This window comes from Trachemys scripta, chromosome 2, assembly GCF_013100865.1.
Source record: "Trachemys scripta elegans isolate TJP31775 chromosome 2, CAS_Tse_1.0, whole genome shotgun sequence".
Classification (NCBI taxonomy): Eukaryota; Metazoa; Chordata; order Testudines; family Emydidae; genus Trachemys; species Trachemys scripta.
Genome location: NC_048299.1, coordinates 179,651,536 through 179,672,668, shown reverse-complemented (window position 1 = coordinate 179,672,668; position 21,133 = coordinate 179,651,536). Strand labels below are relative to the sequence as shown.

The window sequence follows — 21,133 nt, the reverse complement described above, 5'->3', positions numbered from 1 at the left end:
TGACTGCAGGTGGCTGGTTCCCATTGGTGTCTCTCTAGCAGAAATAAGTGCCTCTCTGCAGCCTGGACTTGGGTGTCTATTTCTGAGAGAGGGGAGGGACTTAGCACACACCCTCTGGTCAGCCTCTTCCATTGGCTAGCTGAGGTGGCTCCCTACCTAGCACTGTGCCTTTTATGGATCATGTTCTCAGGCACCGGGGCTCCTTACATTGAGTGGGGAGAAATAGGCACCTAACTTGACTTTGTGGATCACAGTGCTGTTCCTGTGGTGATTTTGTTTTTTAGGTGCCTAAAAGGTCAGTGCTGTGAGACACAGCATAGCAGAATTACAAGTCCCTGTGTGAATTCCACCCTATTGCTTTTTTCCTAGAAGATATGCTCTAGCTCAGATAAGTTATGGGCTTGATGCAGAAGTTACGAGCTGGGGTTTTCTGGCCTGTGTCATGCAGGAGGTCAGACGATGTTATTATAATGGCTCTTCCTGGCCTTAAAACCTAAAACTCTTTCATTCTATGTGAAATCCTGGCTCCAGTGAAGTCAATGACAAAACACCCACTGGTGTCAATAGGGCCACAATTGCATCCACTGCCTCAATGGTAACTGCTTGTTATACTAAGGTAATTGTGTGCAATAAGAGCTGAGTTTACTTTTGCCTGAAGACAAATTTCTCATGAGGGGCTAAAAATGACGTGGTTAAAGGTTCAGCTCTCTGTAAGATTGCTGTAGGGCTGGGGTTTGTTTACACAGTTAAAGCAGCTGAGTGAAGTGAGATTCGTTCAGCACCTGATCCTCAGCGTTCCCAGGCCTGGCACAGAAGTACGCCTCAATCCATCTGATGCATGATGCTAGGTACTTTACCAGCCAGATGGGCTACCACAGGGTACTTGTAGAGCTGCCAGTGGTAAATAAATGATGTGGAGAGATATCCCAGAGCTTGCATTTTAGGCAGAGTAATTTATATATTGTTAGCTGGGTTTCTTCAGGGCTTTCAGTGTTTCTCCCGGGGATGTATCACTTTATTTTCCCCTTAAGACCACACTAAATAATAAATGTTTCATTTCTGTATGATAAATCACAAAGGAAAAACTGGCTTAATAGAAAACCCAATTAAAACAGGCTACCATGGTAGCTCAAGGCCTCTTCAATGGATGATTAACATTGCTACAGCCTTTGACTTTCCGTTAATAGGTATTAAATATTATGCCATCTAAACCCAAATTCAGAAGCCCTGTATAATGCTACTTAGTTAAACCTATTGCCTGCGGTGTGCTTCTACTTAGCAAAGTCAGCAGTAGGGTTGGGATGGGATGGAGGTGGAGTTGGCAAGGCAACACTTTCCCTTTCTTCTCTAACTGTATCTGGAGAGTAATGATATTCAATAGTCCTCCCCAGCATGAATTTGAGCTGCCCATTCCAATGAACAATCAAACAAAGCATCAACTTCAGACTAAGCTTTCTCCCCAAGTTCAGTTGTTCCTGGGGATTTCCTTGCTGTACTTCTGTCCTTGACCTCCCTTGGCTTAGGAGAGAGGCTCTAATCTCTCCATCCTTGTTGGAGCTAGTTGTAGCCACCTACAATAGTACTAGGATGAGTCAGCAATAATAACTGCACCTTCACACAGGGTTCAAACAACTGCTAACAGAATGACTCAAGAACACCTGCAATGCAAGACCCTAGAGTTTGCTACCATTTTACAGATATAGTCAGAGTCCCAAAAGAATAGTCTTCCCAGAAATCCATGCCAAGGGAAGACTCTTGCATTCAAACACCTTTAGCACTAACTCCTCTGGCTTTAACCTTGTCCATCTTCTCCCACTACAGTCCCTACTCTCTTCTCTTCAACATTCAGCTTTTTATTACTTTTATTCTCTTGAGCGTTAGCCACTGAGCAATAACCACATTACACTCTGTTAATGAACAACATCCATTACGAAAAGGCCAACAAGAATTTTACACCTCTTTACCAATATCTGTATATTGTAACAAATGTATTTGAAACTAGGAATTCTTTTCTTATCCTACATTTGTTGCATTTTCCTTTTATTTGATGCTCTGTACTCTCCATATTTTCTGACAAATGAAATGAAACACTGCAACCCCCAAGATAAATGTTTATTTTAAAAAACCCTCAGGCCTTTTTTCTTCAGCTCTCATCTCAGAGACACCAATGTAATTCAGGAGTAATTCCAATTAAATCAATTGGCGTAAAACAAGTAAGTCAGAACGTAAGTTGGGTCCATGAATTTGATTTACATTCAGAGCAAAAATTTTACAAGCTTCTTGTGTGTTTTGTCTTTAGAATAGGTTCTCTGTTCCTGGCAGTACTGGGTTTACCATGGCACGGGCGCAGAGTCAGAAGGGGCCCCGGCCAGGGCCGCCCGGGGTGGGGGGAGCAAGTGGGGCAATTTGCCCTGGGCCCCACAGGGGCCCCCACGAGAATATAGTATTCTATAGTATTGCAACTTTTTTTTTAATGGAAGGGGCCCGCAAAATTGCTTTTCCCCAAGCCCCCTGAATCCTCTGGGCAGCCCTGGCCCCGGCCAGCCCGATCCCTCAGCCGGCTGAACCGGACAGGAAAGCTGCCTCCGCCCCTCTCCTCCCCAAATCCCCTCCCCTGAGCTACGTGTCCTGGGGGACTGCAGCAGGGGTCAGGCCCACCCTGCACTCACTGGGCAGCGGGAAGTGGAGCGACCCGGCTCCAACCCGCTCCACGCCGCCGGCACCCAGCCTCGCTGCCGGTGAATGCTGGGGGACGGTTCCCCTTGCCCCCCAAGTCCTAAGGCTAGGAGCCAGGGGAGCAGAGCAGGCTGGGGCCAGGTCACTCCACTTCCCACTGCCTCATAGGGTGACCAGCTGTCCCGATTTTATAGGGACAATCCTGATTTTGGGGTCTTTTTCTTATATAGGCTCCTATTACCCCCTACCCCCATCCTGATTTTTCACGTTTGCTGTCTGCTTACCCTACCACCTCGTGAGTGCAGGGTCGGGCCTGCCCTGCAGTCACCGGGAGGCAGGAAGTGGAGCGACCAGGCGGCAGGAAGTGGAGTGACCCGGCCCCAACCGGCTCCACTCTGCCGGCTTGTGGTGGGGGCAGTTTCCCCACTGCCCCCCGAGCCTGGGGAGGAGATGGAGCAGCAAGGAAGGGGCATGGGATGGGGAAGAGAAGGGGATGGGGGAAGCAGGGGCAGGGGGAAGCTGGAGCCCAGCATGCGGCATTCCCCTGGCAGAAGCTGGGGCTCTCCTGTTAAGCAGGCCTATTGAACCCTCACCCTGACAAGCTCCATCTCTCCTACATCTGTACCACGCTGATGAGCCCCCCCAGACACCCTCCCCACTGAACTCCACCCACCTGCACCCTCAAATACCTTCACCTGGATCCCTGCAGAGTCCCATTGCCCCTGCATCTGGAACCCCCCAATGAGCTTCTGTGCATCCAGATCTTCCACTGAGCCACCCGCATCCAGACTGCCCCACAGAGAACTCTTACCCCCACCTGGATCCCCCCCCACACTAAGTCCCTTGGCGCTTGGATCCTGCTGCTGGGCTGAGCCTGCTCACACATACCTGGTGCACCTGGCACAGGGGGGCAGGGCCCCAGGGTGTTTCTGGGGCAGGCCTGGCCCTTGCACTGTGTCAGGGTCGGGTGCGGCCTCACTGCTGAGTCCCTGTCCCAGGGTGGGGTGGGGCGAGGCTGCAGGGTAATCTCCCACCTCCATGCAACCAGTGGCTTGTGCTCCCCACTGCCATGTTGGAGCCTCCATGTTTGTTTATTGACCAATAAAATTTGCAGAATTTTAAAATATTGTGCATAGAATTTTTAATTTTTTGGTGCAGAATCCCCTCAGGAATATGGGGTGCTGTGCAGCTGTGATGGTGGGACTGTGAGGAAGGTGGTGGGCAGTGGGGAGGTCTATGGGCGGAGGGTGCTGGGTAAGTGGTGTGGTGTGCAGGGTGCTGTGCAGTTGTGGGGGGAGGTCTCTGGGAGGGGTGGGGGCTGGGCATAGAGAACTGTGGTGGAGGTCTCTGGGCGAGGGGGCACTGGACAAGGGGGCGGTGTGGTGCAGACCCGTCCTCGAGGGAAAGGGGTATGTTGGTATCACAGGGCTGGGCAGGCCAGTGTGCATCTGGAAGCTGCAGGTTTGTAAACAGTGTTCTCCCGCCACACTGCACCTCATTGCCCCCAGCCCGCCCTTCACTCTGGAGCCTGACCATCCTGCCCCCTGGCACCTTGCCCCATGGGGGCCAACAAATATGTTTGGGGCTGGACCCACAAAAAGTGAATGCAGCCCTGGTTCCTGTTACTTCACTTCTTCCACATGCGATGCCTTAAGTACATCTTGCGGGCAATATTGGGAATTATGCTCTGATTCTTGGCGAAGATGATGAAAAATAAACTCTTTCCTTGGCGCATGGTGAAATGAATGTTTTATCACTTCATTTATGGACACATTTTTGAAGTAGTAAATACTTGTACCCACTGTTCTTTCATTGAACAATGTTCAGCTCCAGAGGCAGTGAGGCAGTTAATTTTCTCTCAGAAAGAGGAAGATGTCTTTTCAAACACAGGTATGAAAACGAATTCTCTCCCTCACCTCAGACAATTAATTAAACAAATGACTAGAGATAATGTAACCAGGGATATAAAACTGAAAAGATAGAGTTATCAGAGCTTATTTCTTAGTCTTGTGTGCTAAGATTCTTGATTCTTTAATCTTTGTAAATCATATCTTGTTAGCTATTGCAGCAATCATTCAGAATATAACTATAAGTAAATTAGGGTCTTCAATAGGATTTGAATGAGACAAGGTATTGCATATGAGGACACCAATTTGTAATTTTCTGCTGACCTGTAGGAGATCTAGTGGAAAAGAGAGGCAAATGGACTGATTTAGTAATCTATTATAGTAGCACCAAAATGTGCTAGGCACTACAGAGACACATAGGAAGACACAGTCCCTGCTCTCCCCCACCCCCCAAAAAAGCAAAGAGCCAAAAAAAAAAAAAAAAAACTGTAGCACAATATGTTGAATAACAATGTAATAACACACTGCAAATGGCATTTCACTTGCCAGGGTATTTCAAATGAATTAATAGTAATGCCCCACAACTCACAAGTGGCTCCTTTCTGCAGTTTTCTTTGATATATCAATTCAGGCACATCTTGTCTGTGTCTGGCATGGGCTTGACAAATGGTTTAGCTGAAAAGTCAGTTCAAATAACCAAGAGTTTGATTTAAAAAAAAAAAAAAAGTCTTGGTGGGCTCCAGGGATGCGCACACAGCATTTTAGGGTATTGCAGTGCATCTCACAAAGCTTCATTAGTATAACTAGTTCAGAGACTGGTGGGCAGAAGGACAAAAATCTGAGTGTCATTACCTACCAAGATGCTTGAGCCAGAGATAATTAACCTTTACAAAAGAGCGATGTGCCAGGAATTAAAAATACTATGATAAAAATGTTCAGAAAATGGCTGGCAATCTGTCAAGGTAACAGCTATGTCATGTCATAACTTCAGATGCTCCCTGTCTTATGCAAGTGTTCCATTCCGTAATGCCTTGCGTAAGTCAAATTTTGCATAAGTCGGGAATGTATACCTGACAATTAAGGAAAAAAAAAAAAGCTTATGGAACTTTTTCCGTAAGTGCAGATTTGTGTAAATCGGGTTTGGGTAACCCGGGGAGGGTCTGTATCCCTGAGAATCAATCCTAAAGGAGGAACAGAAGATGTATAATCAAAGAATACATACAAAGGAGGATACTAGCTTACTGTTTCTTGAGGACATCCAACTGTGCTGATAGCAGTAATGTACACCCAATTCAGGCATTAACAATGAAAACCACAAGGAGAAGCAAAAATGGATTTAGGTGGTGGAGCCTCATCAATGGCAGAACAAGCCACTGCACTGTTTATAGTAAGGAGTGACCATGTGATTATAAAACCAGATATCATCATTAGAGAGCATGCACAGATGCCAATATTACATGCTACAGCTGAGTTTTTATATGTAAGCAGTTCAGTGGGCCATCTTCCATTCCTGAGCCCCTTGATGCCACAATGTACTAAGCTCCTCCTGAAACCTATCTGTCTTTCTCCGGTTTCAGTCACCATATTAAAGTGTTTTGATCAAATTTCTCTTTCCTTTCATTGCTGTGCAGGGTACTGGTTGAGTGGTGCCTCTATCCCAGAGGCGGCTGCATTTCAGTGGTGCTGTACATAGAATGCTTGCAAAGCATCTTTAGATCTTCAGGTCAAAAGGTGCTCTATAAATGTACAATATTATTTTCATTTTATTGACAGCAATTAAAGGGACAGCATTAACCTGACATCTAATCCATTTTAAAAGATGAGTTAAACGGAGTTGAAGGGCCAAAATCTATGTGCTGTATATGTAAAATCCTGACACAGGCTATGTTAGCAACTTTTCACGGGCCCAAAGTCCAAAGCCTGGTCAAAGAGGCCTAGAGGCCTAGCAAACAGTGAACAATATTAGCTGAGAGAAGCTGAACAAACAAGAGACAACCTTCTTTTTTACTAAGATAAGCATGGTCAGCAAAACGCCAGATGGCAAGCAGTAATTGTTGTCTTTATCAGAAGCTACAAACAAACCAAAATATCTATGTCCACTCCTTCTGCGGGAAGAGAGAGCCATACCCTCCCCATGTACAACCGGCACTTCATGGAGAGGCTCAAGCATGTCAGTATGAGATATGACATCCCCCCTTCTAATTGGTGCACCTCTTTCCTCTCAGATGTGAATGTTAGCCTTTAGAAACACAATGAGCAACCTGAAAAACAATTTCTATTGCCATGTACTTTTCAGTGTCTTTTTGCTTTAATCCCCAGGAATGTACCTGTTGGACAATCAGAGGAGCTACCTCATTCCTATGGACCCCAAATCAGAATTCAACATATATATTTTATACTTATACACTTTATACATTGTTTAAAGGAAAACACCTGTGTACTAACAATATGGTATATGTTAATCTGAAACCATGGGCGGAAACATTATGTAATCTTTAACCTACTGGTTTACTGTGCTTATCTTGTCTTGCTGCAAGACCTATCCAGGGGCTTGGGACCTCTCACCCCGTCACTTCCTTCCGCCCATGAAGATTCCATATAATCCATTGTAATCAATTGCTTGGCAGTGTCTCTGAGCCTAATAAGCTAAGTGGCACTCCGCCAGTGCTGTGCGTAATAAACCCATGTGCTTGATTCTACACGGTGTCCATTTTTGTTCCTTCTGAGTCCTAAGACAATTTTTGTGATTTTTGCAGTTATATTTAAAAAACCATTTCTCTCTTCTGTTGCTGTATCAGAAGCTCACATGAACAAAATGGAAAACTGATTATACAGGGAAACAATGAAACTCACTATGCACAAAGTGCTGTCAAATGTACAAAGTAAACCAACTGAATTTTGTACTTATTGTTACAAGTAATACATCTAAGAGTACTAGAACTCTAAAAGAGATTAGAGGATAATGTCTCTCTTAGACAGAAGCGTGGTTTTTAAAACTGAAGTCTCTTTAAAGATCTGCAAGTTGTGATGTTCTCTGTTGAACATGGCCAATGTATGCAGTAGGAAGCATGACCCTACGAGCTTAGCAGTTAGGTCTCACAAGCCTCATTACATGTTTTGCATGGGCACTTCAGCAGTGGCATGTCAAATAAAGTTGGCAACAATGCTAGAAATATTAGTTTAGCGTCAAAGTCCAGCTGGAGTACATTGAAATAGCTGCACTGAAATCAACGAAGCTATGCTGATTTTCATCATCTGGCCCTACGTTTAGACTCCTCTAAAACTTTGTATAGCCTAAAGAATGTTAATTCTCATTGATGCGTTTGACCTAATGTAGTGCTTTGTATTTCAAGGTGACTGACTGGAGTTTTAGGAGAATCAGTCCAGAACAAGATGGCAAGCCAAGGGAAAGGAATAGTTAAAAAGCAATATCTCTTGGCTAAGAAGCTTCTCTTCAAGAAATCATTGCCAAGGAGGACTTAAGAGGGCATGAAATGATCCAAAAGAGAATGCTATGGGAGAAATCAATAGTTATATAGGGCATTTCATCAGATCTTAAAACATCTAGAATATGCTGGTGTCACTGCACTGCACCAGCTATTTGATCACTGAGATGTCTGTGATCCAAGATGTCACCAGAATGTCTAGACAGCATCTTCTGTATCTCTTGAGGCCCTAGGGTCATGAGGCTGCCAGCTCAGCCATCAGAGGTGTCAATCTCTTCAAATGCTCAGTTTCAAATTTTCAGGTATCTTGCAAACTGTTTCATTTTTGTCAGTGATGCTGCTTGTATCTGACTCTGAAAGAGTGACCAATAATCAGCAGCGGTGGTCAGCTAGTCATCCTTATCACACTCCAGCCAATCAGAAACAACACTTTGCTATGGCCGCTGTGAGAGGAAGACTCCTCACATATGCTTCTTTCTGTGTCCTCTTGCATAAGTTACCAGTGCTTTATTTGGGGATTGTGTTCTCTATCTGCTGACTCACTCGTGTCCAAAATAATTTTTTTCTAGGCCAAGGAAACTTTTTTTTAATAGCGCTTATCTCTTGGAAATGGGGACCATTATCTCTGTCATTCCAGCACTCCTAAACTTCAGAAAAAAATACCCCAGAAGGGCTCCATTCATGTCAGTGGCAAAGTTCCTATTGACTTCAATGTGGGATGATTGTGCCTTAAGCACATACTGTACATCTGTTCAGTGGTCCTATGGTTAACATGCTGTATCGCCATAGGAGACAGTGACATTGAGTTCCTGTATCTGAGCCTTGAAGTACTGGGCCCAGGAGAGTGAAGGGAGGGAGAAGCTCCTGTGGGAGCAGCATTATGTGACTCCAAATCAAGTCCCGTCAAATCTTTCTGGACCAATGGAAGTTGCTGTCAAGTGAAATGTTGAGGGGTATATGAGTAGTGGCAGAGGTACTCTGCTGAGGACAAAAGATAAAAAAGAATTGTGTTCCATTGGATTACTGAGCTTAGGATCTATTTTTTGTTTTTTTCTCTTTATATGTTAGTTCTCTTCTACTTACAGGTAGATATGTCTCTCAGAGTCTTTTGAATTTGCTTTTCTTTTAATCTCTGAAAGTCACATGCTTCTCTTTCTTTGAAGTGACGTCTGCTATAGGCAACCCGCAGCCAAGCAAGAGAGTGGACCATCACATATATTTCTATTTTTGGTATTCTCCTTTGTATTCTTAGGGGTGTGGGTACACCTGTCTCCTTAAACAGGCTTGTGAAGAGCTAATGGTCTGACTCAGTACAGCTGAGCCCACCTAATTACATAAATGGATAAAATAATCAGCTACTTAATTAAGTCACTCTGCAAAAGCTCAAGCTTCTTCATATTTCCTTCTATGTCACCTGTGTCTGTTAAAATCATTGCTAATCAGGAAATAATTGCTTAATTGCACAAAGAGTCTATTTGAGTCTTAGAAGCATTGAAGTTTTCAATTATCTAATCCAGACTCTGCTGTGACGTGATAATTATGCTTTAAAAGCTAACTGGATTACTACAGAGATCTCTCCTGATGGGCATTAAACACCTCACTGGGTGTTAAGGCCACAAACTATGCATTTCTCATCACCCTTTACAGCATCTTTTTCTCAGTATCTGTCCCCAATTCACAATACTTTACTTGTCTTTGCAATTTGGTGTGGTCCACTCCCTCTGGGGCACCTGGCATTGGCCACTGTCGGTAGACAGGATACTGGGCTAGATGGACCTTTGGTCTGACCCGGTATGGCCGTTCTTATATTCTTACGTGCTCCGAGGACATAGTCAAACTTATTTACAAGAGCTGCTGATTTAAAAGACTTATAATATGTTGCAAATATCTGATTGCTCTACAGACCCATTCACTTATTCACCATTGCCTATAGGCACAATGGTGAAACTTGAAGCTTGTGACTACTGCTGTAGGTATTTCCTTTCTAATTTCCACACTCTTCTTTTTCAGGCTGTGTTAGCAGGATTTTTCAAAAGCACCTAAGCAAGTTAGGCCCTTGATTCTCATAGGTAACAGAATCCCACTGAGTTTCAAAGTTCCCAAGTTACTTTTGAAAATGGGACTTAGCCATCTAAGTCTTTTTGCTCAGCGTTGCAAGGTCTATGACTTTCAGGGTATGTCTATGCTGCAGTTGGAGGTGTGATTGCAGCTTGGGTAGGTATATCCACCCTAGATTGTAGTGTAGACAGTACCCTAAAAATCTAGGTCCAAGTGCCTGTCACTTTTGAAAATAGGACTTAGACTCATACATTTTTCAAAGGTACCTATGTGATTTAACCCTGCATGCTTATCAAGGTCTGTCCCCCCCACCCTCCAGCACATACCTTGCATTCATGGTGCATAGGCATTACAAATGCTGCTTTGACTAGACTGGTTTTGAGGAACTGTGGTCCTCCATCTTGCCAGTTCATATTGGTGCAGTACCAACATGCATGGAGATCATTAACATAATAGTACTCATGTACATAACTGTACAAAAATTATGGTCCAAATAGTCTTCCCGCTACTGTTCCACAGTGTACTGGACACTGCCTAAGTGACCTGTTATGGTCCGCTTTCTGCACTCTGCTGCATAGGGGCCAGGTTGGATGAAAGCTACTTAAATGTACACACTGTGGAATGGAGTTGCATGCTATTTTCACAGAAAACTACTTTTTTATTTGACTTCTTTAGCTTCATCTGAGTCTCAAAAGGAAAAGAGCATTTTCTCAAATGGGCAGAAGTCAACAGGTATGATCTGATATCTTTGTGAGGAGAGGACAAGATCCAGGGCCAGCTGAAATAGGTCATGTTCAGTACAATAGTGTCTGACCAGGTGGCTGAGATAGGTATCACAAGGAGATGAGCCATTGTTACAGGAAAATCAAAGGCTGCAGGGTCCAGTGCAGTAAAGCACTGGACACCACAAGTCAGCCAGCTCAGAGCAGAAAATGTGCCCATTTTACAAAGAGCTGGACCAAATCCTTGGGATTCATCCTTCCATTCAGCCCAATATGCTTTCTGGACAATAGAGGGAACATGCAGTGCATTGGTGAGGAATGAGGAGGATGTAGAGGAGAACAAAAGTAACACAAATCAGGCAGATTGATGAGCTGTGGAGCCAGACAGAAAGATGCAGAATACACTGCCAGGATCCCAGAATCTCTTTTTGGGATTCAGGGACAGCAGCTGAAAAAATTTCACAGGGGGAGGAGAAACTGAGGGATGAAGGAACCTTCTATAATAGTTATTGCAGGATTTTTTTTATTGTTGGGCTGATTTTTTTTTCAAGTGTAGGGGCTGGGGACAGGTATTCTGTGATATTGTCCTTGATCGACATAATTTCTCCATACCCATTCTTATGGGGGTAATCTTTTTTTAATTTCTCTTGGATTGTAGTTTAGATAAACTTCAGTAAATTTACCAAATAACTACTAGGATGGAACTGCCCTAGCCTATATATATATATATATATATATATATATTATTTTTCTTTCTGTTCTACTTTTTATTTTATTTCTTTCTATTCCGTTTTTACACTTCTGATTGTCTATCATTCTATGCTGTGCTTACTGGAAGGTCAGACTGAATATGTGGTTCTATGAAGCTTACCTTTTAGTCTGTCCTTTAAAAACATCATCCTGCTCTGCTGTTTCAGTCCTCTTCTAATTTTCTTTTGGAGTGAAGTAATTTACTGCATAGATTCTCTTAAGCAGAATAATGTCCAAACGTCTTAGTAGTTAAAAGTCTGATATTTACACATGCATCTACTCCAGTGTATTCAGTTTGGAACAACTTCAGTTGGTGAGAGAGAGAAACTTAGAGTTCTTCTTCAGCACCTGGTCCAATAAAAGATATTCCCTCACCCACCTTGTCTCTCAGGTATCCTGGGACAAATATGGCTACACTAACACTGCATATTCAGTTTGGCAGTGAGCTGTAGATATGCAACCAATGTAGCTTTCTTTTCTGAGGATGTGCTGTTTCTTACAGTAAGAAATAAATTTAGTTTCACTTTAGGTTTCAGGGGTTCTTCTAATACATCACACTACTATGCCATAGTGCTTATGGTCCTTTATCTAATTTAGCCTTTGGTTTTGCATTTACAAGTTCCAGATCTACACTCAATGCTCTCATATTTTTTACAAGACATCCACTGCATAAACAACCAAAATAAGTGTCACCTGCATCCCTAGTTAGCACAAGATCGATTCTGCATTTCTGTACATGCTTTGTGACAGATTTGGACAAAATAATGCAGCTAAAGATGTTGTCCAAATCTTTATCCATGCCCGTGGCATTTAAAAATGCTCCCTTTTTATTCCGCAATGGTGCTTTCTATTTAGGTTAGCTTGTAGATTTCCTTTCTGACAAAATGCGGGTGATGTGGCTCCATTTGTTTTTTATGGGTAAAAACAGGTTTAGTCAGGGCTGGATACAACTCATTCAGCATTTGACTGTGAAGCTCACTAATCCTTCCTGCCACTCTGTAGCTAGAGATTGCAGAATAAGAAATGATGAGCTTTGTATTGGAAATGTGCAAACTATTTGGCATGAATAAAAAGCAGCATGCAGCTGCTCAGACTCGTAGGACTTTACTCCCTTTCTCAGCTCTGTTATCTATGCATCCACAGATTTTAGGCTGACCTCGAGTCTTCTTTTATGTTAAAGACAAGCCTATTGCAAATAACTGTTTTACTTGCATTAAAGTACTTGCCAAACTTCCTAGGAATTTTTTTTTAAAATCTTTTTGTCTCTGCCAGTGATATGGAAAGGGGGCTTTATAGTCCTAAAATACTGAGATTTTTCTGGAATCTGATTTCACTCCCCAAATGGCTTTCTCCATGCCTGACCCCCAGCATAAAGACATTAAACTGCATGCAGTTTACTTTCTGTGGTCTATTGTAGGAGTTCCTGATGTCTCTGTCTGGAAACTAAGGATGAGGTGTGTGGTGTAAGTTGTGATAGTCTAGAACAAAGACAGTTTAGCATTTACCCCACCCACTGTGTGTAGGGTCTCTGTAATCACTTCATGATGTCAGAACAGGACTGAATAAGAACCCAACAAATCCCAGACACAGCAGAATATTTTACCCCCACAAGTACACCCCACACACATTTTGGCTCCTTTAATGCTGCGTAAAAGGCTGGAGTGGCATAAAAATCCTGGTTCTAGCTGTGAGAGGATTCCCCTGGCATAAGCACTGCCGAAGACAGACATAAAGCTGCCTTCTGAGGACCCCATTGCAAACTCTGGCAAATCTGACTAGTTGCTTGCCTGTCTTTTAGGTGGTAGATTATGGGCTTTTCATTGGTTTCCCGAAGAGATGAGATAGAGGGAAGTTAGTAGAAGCAGAGAATAGATACAAAGCTAAATTCAGCTTGTTGCAGTATGTTTTTAGTTAAGACTCTGGTCCTGCATCCAAACTAGGCAGTGCATCTGGAGAAGATGGAGAGAAAGTGGATCCATTTCTCCTCCACCTCCCTCATACGAGATACCAATGGGAATCAACCTGTAACTTGAGGGGGAAGAATCACGTCCTTTATGAGTATAAGTGCCAATGGAAAAGATAAAAGGGGAGAGAGGCTTTAAAATAACATGGGTCAGACTCATCCCCTGCACAACAGAAAACACTACTATGGAGGGACTGAATTATATGCTGTGTGCTAAAACTGGTGACAATTCTAGCTGTAGGTTAGGATTTTTTTCTTAGTTTCTTTTTAGATGCAGAAGAATACACTTCGTTTTATCTATTTTGTGAATTAGAGAAAGTAAGTGAAGTCAGGGCAGCTGACAAAATCAAAATGGAGAACAAAAATACAAGGAGCGGAAGACAAAGGATGGTATATGGGGCAATACTCTCAAAGGAGAGAAATAATATCACTTGAATGGGCACAAGCAGATTTTCACCACCTAGCCTTCCTTCAGTATAAAGAAGGAAAGTAGCAATAAAAGGCAGGAATAGACGTGGCAATGACTTCAAGTTATACAGTACCTGCATCTCTTCCTAAGGGCCCGATCAAAAGCCCTTTGAAATAAATGGAGACGCATTACAAATAACATCAACGGACTTGGGATCAAGCCCTAAATCTACATTTAACACAGGAATAATCTCACTCCACTAGCACAAGCTATGTCATTCCATCTTCTTCCCCAGCAGATTTCAGCCCAGCACAGCTGCATTGCAAGAATCACCCAAATCCTCCATCAAAGTCATTTGTGCTGGTAACCTCTATACACTTAAAAGGTGAATCATCAATCTTCTTAAGTGAATCTGAGTCAGCCGCAACTCCTGACTGCTTCCAGTGAAGGTGCTTTTAATGGCATAGGCAGGGACCTCAGAACTTTGCAATTTTGCATTTCAAAGGTGCAGGTACTCCTGCTGCAAGCATTGGAAAGAAAATTAAGAGTGACCAAAAGTAATTATTCATTTGATGGCCGTTCAAGGAATTCAAGGTTAAATGAAAAGCTTTCTAAAATTAAAATAAATGCATTCCAAAACTGTTTCAGGGGCCAAATCCCTAAGAAAATACACAGGCACCACCCCCAAAATTTGAAAGAAATACATTTTACACGTAAATTGAAGTCTAGTTTTCTTGGTTTTTTTATCCTGCAGGACCTGAATCCAGCACCATAAATTTCTCTGTCCGTCTTGAAGCTGTACATGTTTGTAAGGTGTAAAGCAGTACAAGAAATTGCATTCCCATGTAGTTTCAATAAGGAATATCCATCTTCCATAAGCAATGCAAGTCTATTTCAGTTTTACAATGGTGTTGTTTATAGTGATGTTAAAGAATCCAGATAGTGGCTGCAACAGTTAGAGATATCCTGATACTTTATCTTAATTACATTGCTAATGTTGTTTTTTTAAATATCATACTACATTCTGCTTTAGGTTTTTGAAAATGCAGTCATATCTTCGCATTCCCTTTACTTCTATTTCAGGTTCTCAGGAGTAGGACAGTACAGAATTAATTTCTGTTTCTAAATTCCTATGTTTTGTTACTTAGTAAAATTCTCTTTCCTATCTGCTGGACTGGGTTATGTTCTCCCAAATCCTTAGAGGCCAGTTTATTAGAATACCATGAAACAGATTTTAATTAGATCCTTTAAACTGTACTCTTTACTCCTAAAGAAGTATCATGTTCTCTTTTGAGTCCTCAGGGCAAATTGCTACAGAAACATCAAGTGCTGTGCAAGGATTCAGCTCCATTACACAGACAATAATTAGCAAAGTACTGGAAACTACACACACCATTCTTTGCAGTTCACTTGACATTAGTGTTTCTACGCCATTTCTAGGATGGCGACTTAATCAATCATTAGGAAAAGTGCAGGCCGGTCTTGGTAAAAAGGGCAAAAATCCAAGCTGTACTGTATAAAAAGCTTCAAAGTTATAAGTGTTGCTTTTTCTTTTTGATCTAGCCTACAAGTACATCTAGTGTCTTCACTGTTTTCATTTCTTTGGACACTTACAGGGGAATAGAGGCATTGTATAAACTACACTTGCAATGTGTTTTGTTTTTCACTAGAATAAGTAAAATCCAAGGAATTAAAAGAGGGGCTACATATTGTTTCACGTAGGTAAAAGGGCTCTGCTGTTCAATGGAATAAAGACACTGAGACACACAGCTGAGCAGCTGGCTAAGTAACGTAATGCTGGAATACCACAAGAGGAATCTGAATTCAAAAATTAAAGTTGCAAGCCCACTAGCACTCAGGAGAACTGTGCAGACGAATGGGCCTGATTCACTATATTTACCAGGGCAAAATAAGTATCTTACATTCATTTGGCAGTGCACAGCTGCAAGTTATTAAGGCAAATAGGAATTGGGCCCAGTGTGCTCAGAAATGATGGAGAAAGCAACTTGCATTGCTCTTGAGCCCCACAGATGATGGTGATGAGCTAAGGGGGAAGTTGCACATTGCCCTCCATGATCAGATAGAGGGCTTGCTGTCAGGGAGGAAGGAGCGAATTAAAGAGAAAAACACACCAGATAATGGTGGACCACCCACAAAACATAAAATCCCCAAAATCCAAACAGACTTTCAATTTCACAGGCTGAGCAAATCAAGCAATGATTAAAGGTGCAAGGGAATCTATTTTATATTTCTAATATGGGAGCAGCTGTCTGACTGTTCAGTTGCCTGTGGATTGTTTGGTTGGGGAGGAAAACAAACCAATCCAGGATCTCAGCTAGTGTAAATCAGTGCAACTCTCAAGTCTATGGAGCTACACCAATTGATACCAGTTCCATACCCTTCTATTATGATGAGTTTTGGAAGCTTGATAAGCAGATGTGAGAGTGAATGAGAAAGAGCAAATAGAAAATTTACCAAGTGGACAAGAAGGTCTGAAAAGAAATTCAGAGATTCTGGATTTTGATTGTTTTTTGCTGGAGAAGTGATGGAGGGGATTATTTCTAAAGGAAGCCCCACTGTTATATCTCTGAGCATTTGTTGCTTTTCTTATTGAGAACGTAGCTTCAGCCTAAATTGTTAGGTTTAGCTAGTGCAAATTAGCTATTTCTGTCTTTGTGAGTACAATATTGGGGCTTAGATACTAAGGTGGTGGGTTCTACAAAAAACTGAAAGATAAATAGAATAATATACAGGGACTTGTGGTTCTAACTCTAGCTGGACTTTTTTCTTTGTACATATTCAGGTTTGCACCAACTGCCTCATCCCTTGTTGTGTTGCCCTGCCTCCTCTATGCCACCCATGATGCCAGGGTCGATGTTACATTCATCTGTATCTCCCACAAGTACATATATGCACTTTTTTTTCATGCTGCTCCAGTGCATACACTGGCCTTGTTACTCTATTGCTCCAAGTTACTGACTTCTCTCCATTCAGGTGCTTCCTGAAAAGGCAGTTCTTCCATGATGCCCCAGCAATTTGGCAATATTCACTGTCATATTGTTTTCCTCACTTTTTTTTGTTTGCTGTATGTTAAATTGCAGAACAAAGAAGAAACAGAACCACCACGCTATGCTCATGACTTATACTGAGTTAATGTATGGTTGGGTGGTTTTTTTTTTTTTTTTTTTTTTTTTTGCTGGTTGCCCTGATCCTTCCTTGCCTCGTCACCTTCAATCAGGACCCAATCCTGTACCCGTTAAAGTGAATGGAAGACTCTACTTGTGCACTCATTGTGTATTTATTTAATTTAATTTAGTTTTTATTTAAGGCACAAAGCCAGAGCTTTGGACACCTCCCAAAACTTAAAATCATAGCTGGAAAGTCTAAACCTTTTCAGTACAATACTTATTCAATTTTCCAATTCCAAATTCTCCAGTTAGTAGACTCCGCTACAGAAGAAACTAAGGATATTCAACTATATTGTGGTATCAGAAGAAAGGGAGCAGTCACACAGTAGATCCACACAGCAGTAACTGTAGGAACACATTTATTCAGGTACCACTTACTGAGTATGTGACTTGCTGATGGCCCGGAGTGGACTCCTTGCACTTTCATAAGTCTGGAGGAAGGCACATAGGAAGGTCTCAGAGGGATCAGGTTCTAAAAGAGGCAAACATTACAAACATTATTTACAGATTTAGAGGCCAGAAGGGACCAATATGATTATCTAGTCTGATCTCCTGCACATGGCAGGCCACTGAACCTCACCCACCAATTCCTGTAATAGACCCCTAACATCTGGCTGAGTTACTGAAGTCCTGAAATCATGATTTAAAGACTTCAAGTTACAGAGAATCCACCATCTACATTAGTTCAAACCTGCAAGTGACCTGTGCCCTATGCTGCAGAGAAGGGCAACCCCCTACCCCCCCAGGGTCTCTGCCAATCTGACGTGGGGGAAAATTCCTTCCTGACTGCAAATAGGGCAGTCAATTGGACCCGAGTATTTTGGCAAGATCCATCAGCCAGACACCTGGGAAAGAATTCTCTGTAGTAACTCAGAGCCCTCCCCATCGAGTGTTCCATCTCTGGCTGTTGGGGATATTTGCTACTAACAGTTGTGGATGGGCCATGTGCCACTGTAGGCAGTTTTCTCATATTATCCCCTCCATAAATTTATCAAGCTCAATCCTGAAGCCAATTAGGTTTCCTCCCACTCTCCTTGGAAGGCTGTTCCAGAACTTCACTCCTAATTTCAAACCTAAACTTGCTGATAGCCAGTTTATATACCTAATAGACTAATTATTACTATAACTACAATAGTATGAGGGCATGGCTACAGTTGCAGATGTAGAGTGCTTTGAGTTAAACCAGCCTTTGTAGAGCGCCATAGGGAAAGCGCTGTAATCTGTCCACACTAACAGCTGGAAGCGCACTGGCGTGACCACCTTAGGAGCTCTTGCAACAGCCACAGAGAGCAGTGCATTGTGGTAGCTATCCCAGCATGCAAGTGGCTGCAATGTGCTTTTCAAATGGGGTGGGGTGGAGTGTGACAGGGAGTGTGTTGTGTGTATGTGGGGGGAGAGAGATTGGGTTTTTGGGGGGCTGAGAACATGTCAGCATGCTGTCCTGTAAGTTCAGACAGCAGCAGACTCCCCCTCACCCCTGCCTCTCTCTCTCTCTCACACAGCATTCCACAGTAATGGTTGCTTTGTCTCGGAGTAGATAAGCATGCCGGCTGTCAGAAATGGAGCTTTCAAAGGGCATATCTGCATTCCTGGAGTGATTACAAAACAATGACAAGAGTGGCCACTTGACTTAAGGGGATTATGGGATGTTTCCGGAGGTTGATCAGAGCGCAGTAGTGCAACATCTCGTTCACACTGACGTCCAGATGTTTCACCCAATGCGCACCAAGTGTTAATCTTCTCGCCGAGGTGGAGTACCAGGAGCGCTCTAGCCCTGGAGTCAGAGCGCTGTATGTGCCTTGCCAGTGTGGACAGGTAGTGAGCTAGGGCGCCCAGGGCTGCTTTAATGCGCTCTAACTCGCAAGTGTAGCCAAGCCCTAAGATGCTTAGAATATAAGGCTCTTATCCTGCCCCCATTTAAGTCTATGGCAAAACTCTCATTGACTTCAAAGGTGCAGAATCAAGCACTAGTGAGTTTGCGGCAGAGACTGTAGGCCTGATCCTCTGTTGCCCAACACCTTGTGTAATCATTTACTGTACACCACTTCAAAGTGGATGTTAAATGCTACCAGATCAGGATGATAACATTTTACATCCACTTCCCACCCATTTTGCATTGCTGTAAATTAGTACAGGGCAAGGAAGAACCTGGAGCAGCATCGTTCCATGTTTTCTGTAAAGCACTTAAGGCTTTGTCTACATGCCGGAGTTTTACTATTTATATAGATATAGTTATGCAGATGTAATCATATGCATATGATTCCCCCACTCCCTTGTGGCCAGATTTACATTGTAACATGAGTGTCTGCATGGGTTGTGCGTGTTATACTGGCATAACTATATTGGTTTAAATTTGCCGTAGGTTATACCGAACAAGCTTCCCATGTAGACGAGGCCTAACATACTTTGGGTACTATACATTAATAAATAATTATGATTAGAAATGGCCTAGTGTCTTTTAATTCTCCATAACCTAATCATTCCTGTATCAAGTCACACCAAATACCTACCTTTTAAAGCCTACTAGAAAAACACATTTGAGAAGGGATTAGTTTAGTAATGCACTTAGTTATAGGCTACAAATTGTTAGCAGGATTAAAAAAAAAATGACTGGATGTTTATATGGCTGACAAACACCTAGGATTATAGTAGCAGGGATTAAAAATGAAAATATATAAGCTAAAATTGAACGCTAATTTACACCAGCTGAGGATCTGACCTCAGTTGTTTGAGAAGGGATATGAACACTTATGCTTCAGGGCATAAATTAACCTCTAACTGATGAGCGCTAAGAGGAAGCTTTTCCTGTAGGCAGAGTATTCATAACTGTCAGCTGTAGGTTTTTTTACTCCTTCCTCTGAAGCATCTGTACTAGGCAGTTTTGGAAACCGGACACTGGAGTAGATGGACCACTGATCTGTGTTCTTATGCTGGAACCTCTCACTACAGGCATAATTGTGTTTAGAAATCGTACACACCTTGCATTCTAAATATAGTTTGGCTGTTTGCCAAATGGTTGTGGGTCTGCAGCTCATTCTGATTCAACACTGTAATTCGACAGCCTAAGTAAACAAGACACTTGAGGATGCAATCAGTGGTGTCTTAAATCACTGCAGGATTCCATATTTACATTGTTAATTATTCAAGTCCTGACTTAAAAAAAAAAAAAAGCTTAGAAGGAGGAGGCAGTTGGTGAGGATTTAATTAAATATTCAATTTCTGTTTTGAAAACTCTCCAGCTTGAAACTGTTTAAATGGCCCCTTCAGTGTGAGGCAAACACTCAGCTATACGTCTCAGTATTAACATAATTTATGGACAGTCCAGTGGCTCAAATATTAGTTGATGGTTACTGCATAGGTTTCCATTGAGTGGAATTTATTGTCCAAGCTGTTTTGAACACATTACCAAAAGATGCATCGTTATGTTTATGAAAGTAAATGGGCCAGGCAGGAATTTCACAATTTTCACAAATTGCTCTGGCTACCACTAAGTGTGTAGAAAATGAAAGGGAAAGATTGAGCTATAATGTTACATTGTTTGGGTGGTACATGCCATTATATTGCTGACAAATGCTGGCAGGATTCCATGGGTAGAGAGGTTTTCAGAGCCACGTTCTAGCCTGCTGCTTTAGTTCAGTGCCCATGGTAACGCCCAGATGGAAAGCAGTGCTTACCAAAGAGAGAAGGCAGAGGAGGAGGGGAAGAGGGAATAAGCTTGATAACGAAGTCTAGGCACTGGAAATATTAAAGTCTTGTGGTGCTGTAATTTTTAAAAAAAGGCATAAATTCTGTCCTTTTGACGAATGATTTTTATATAAAGAGGCAAGTATATATGCCACACTGAGGGCCCAGTCCTGCAACACCTACTCATAAGGGCAGCTTTACTCATGATTCGTCGCATTGGCTGAGGAGCAAACAGACCAACTTGGGAAGAGGGTGTAAAGGTGGCATTAAGCCACTCTCATGTACACCCAAGGAGCTCTTATGGCAGCTGGTGATAGCCAGGGTGTAATGATGCACTGGCCACAATCCCTGTGTCAGCAGCCACGGCTGTGTGGAGCTGTAATGTTGGCT

The 21,133-nt window shown here is 42.6% G+C and overlaps 1 protein-coding gene across 1 annotated transcript in view; it reads right to left on the bottom strand.

Annotated features, from left to right (window-relative positions):
• The window catches only part of NRSN1 (neurensin 1), a 61,458-nt gene that overhangs the window by 24,127 nt on the left and 16,198 nt on the right, over positions 1-21,133 (bottom strand). The window contains exon 2 of the mRNA XM_034762414.1: positions 17,438-17,531. The gene's annotated coding sequence lies outside the window, so the exon portion shown is untranslated. The remainder of the gene's footprint in view (positions 1-17,437; positions 17,532-21,133) is intronic.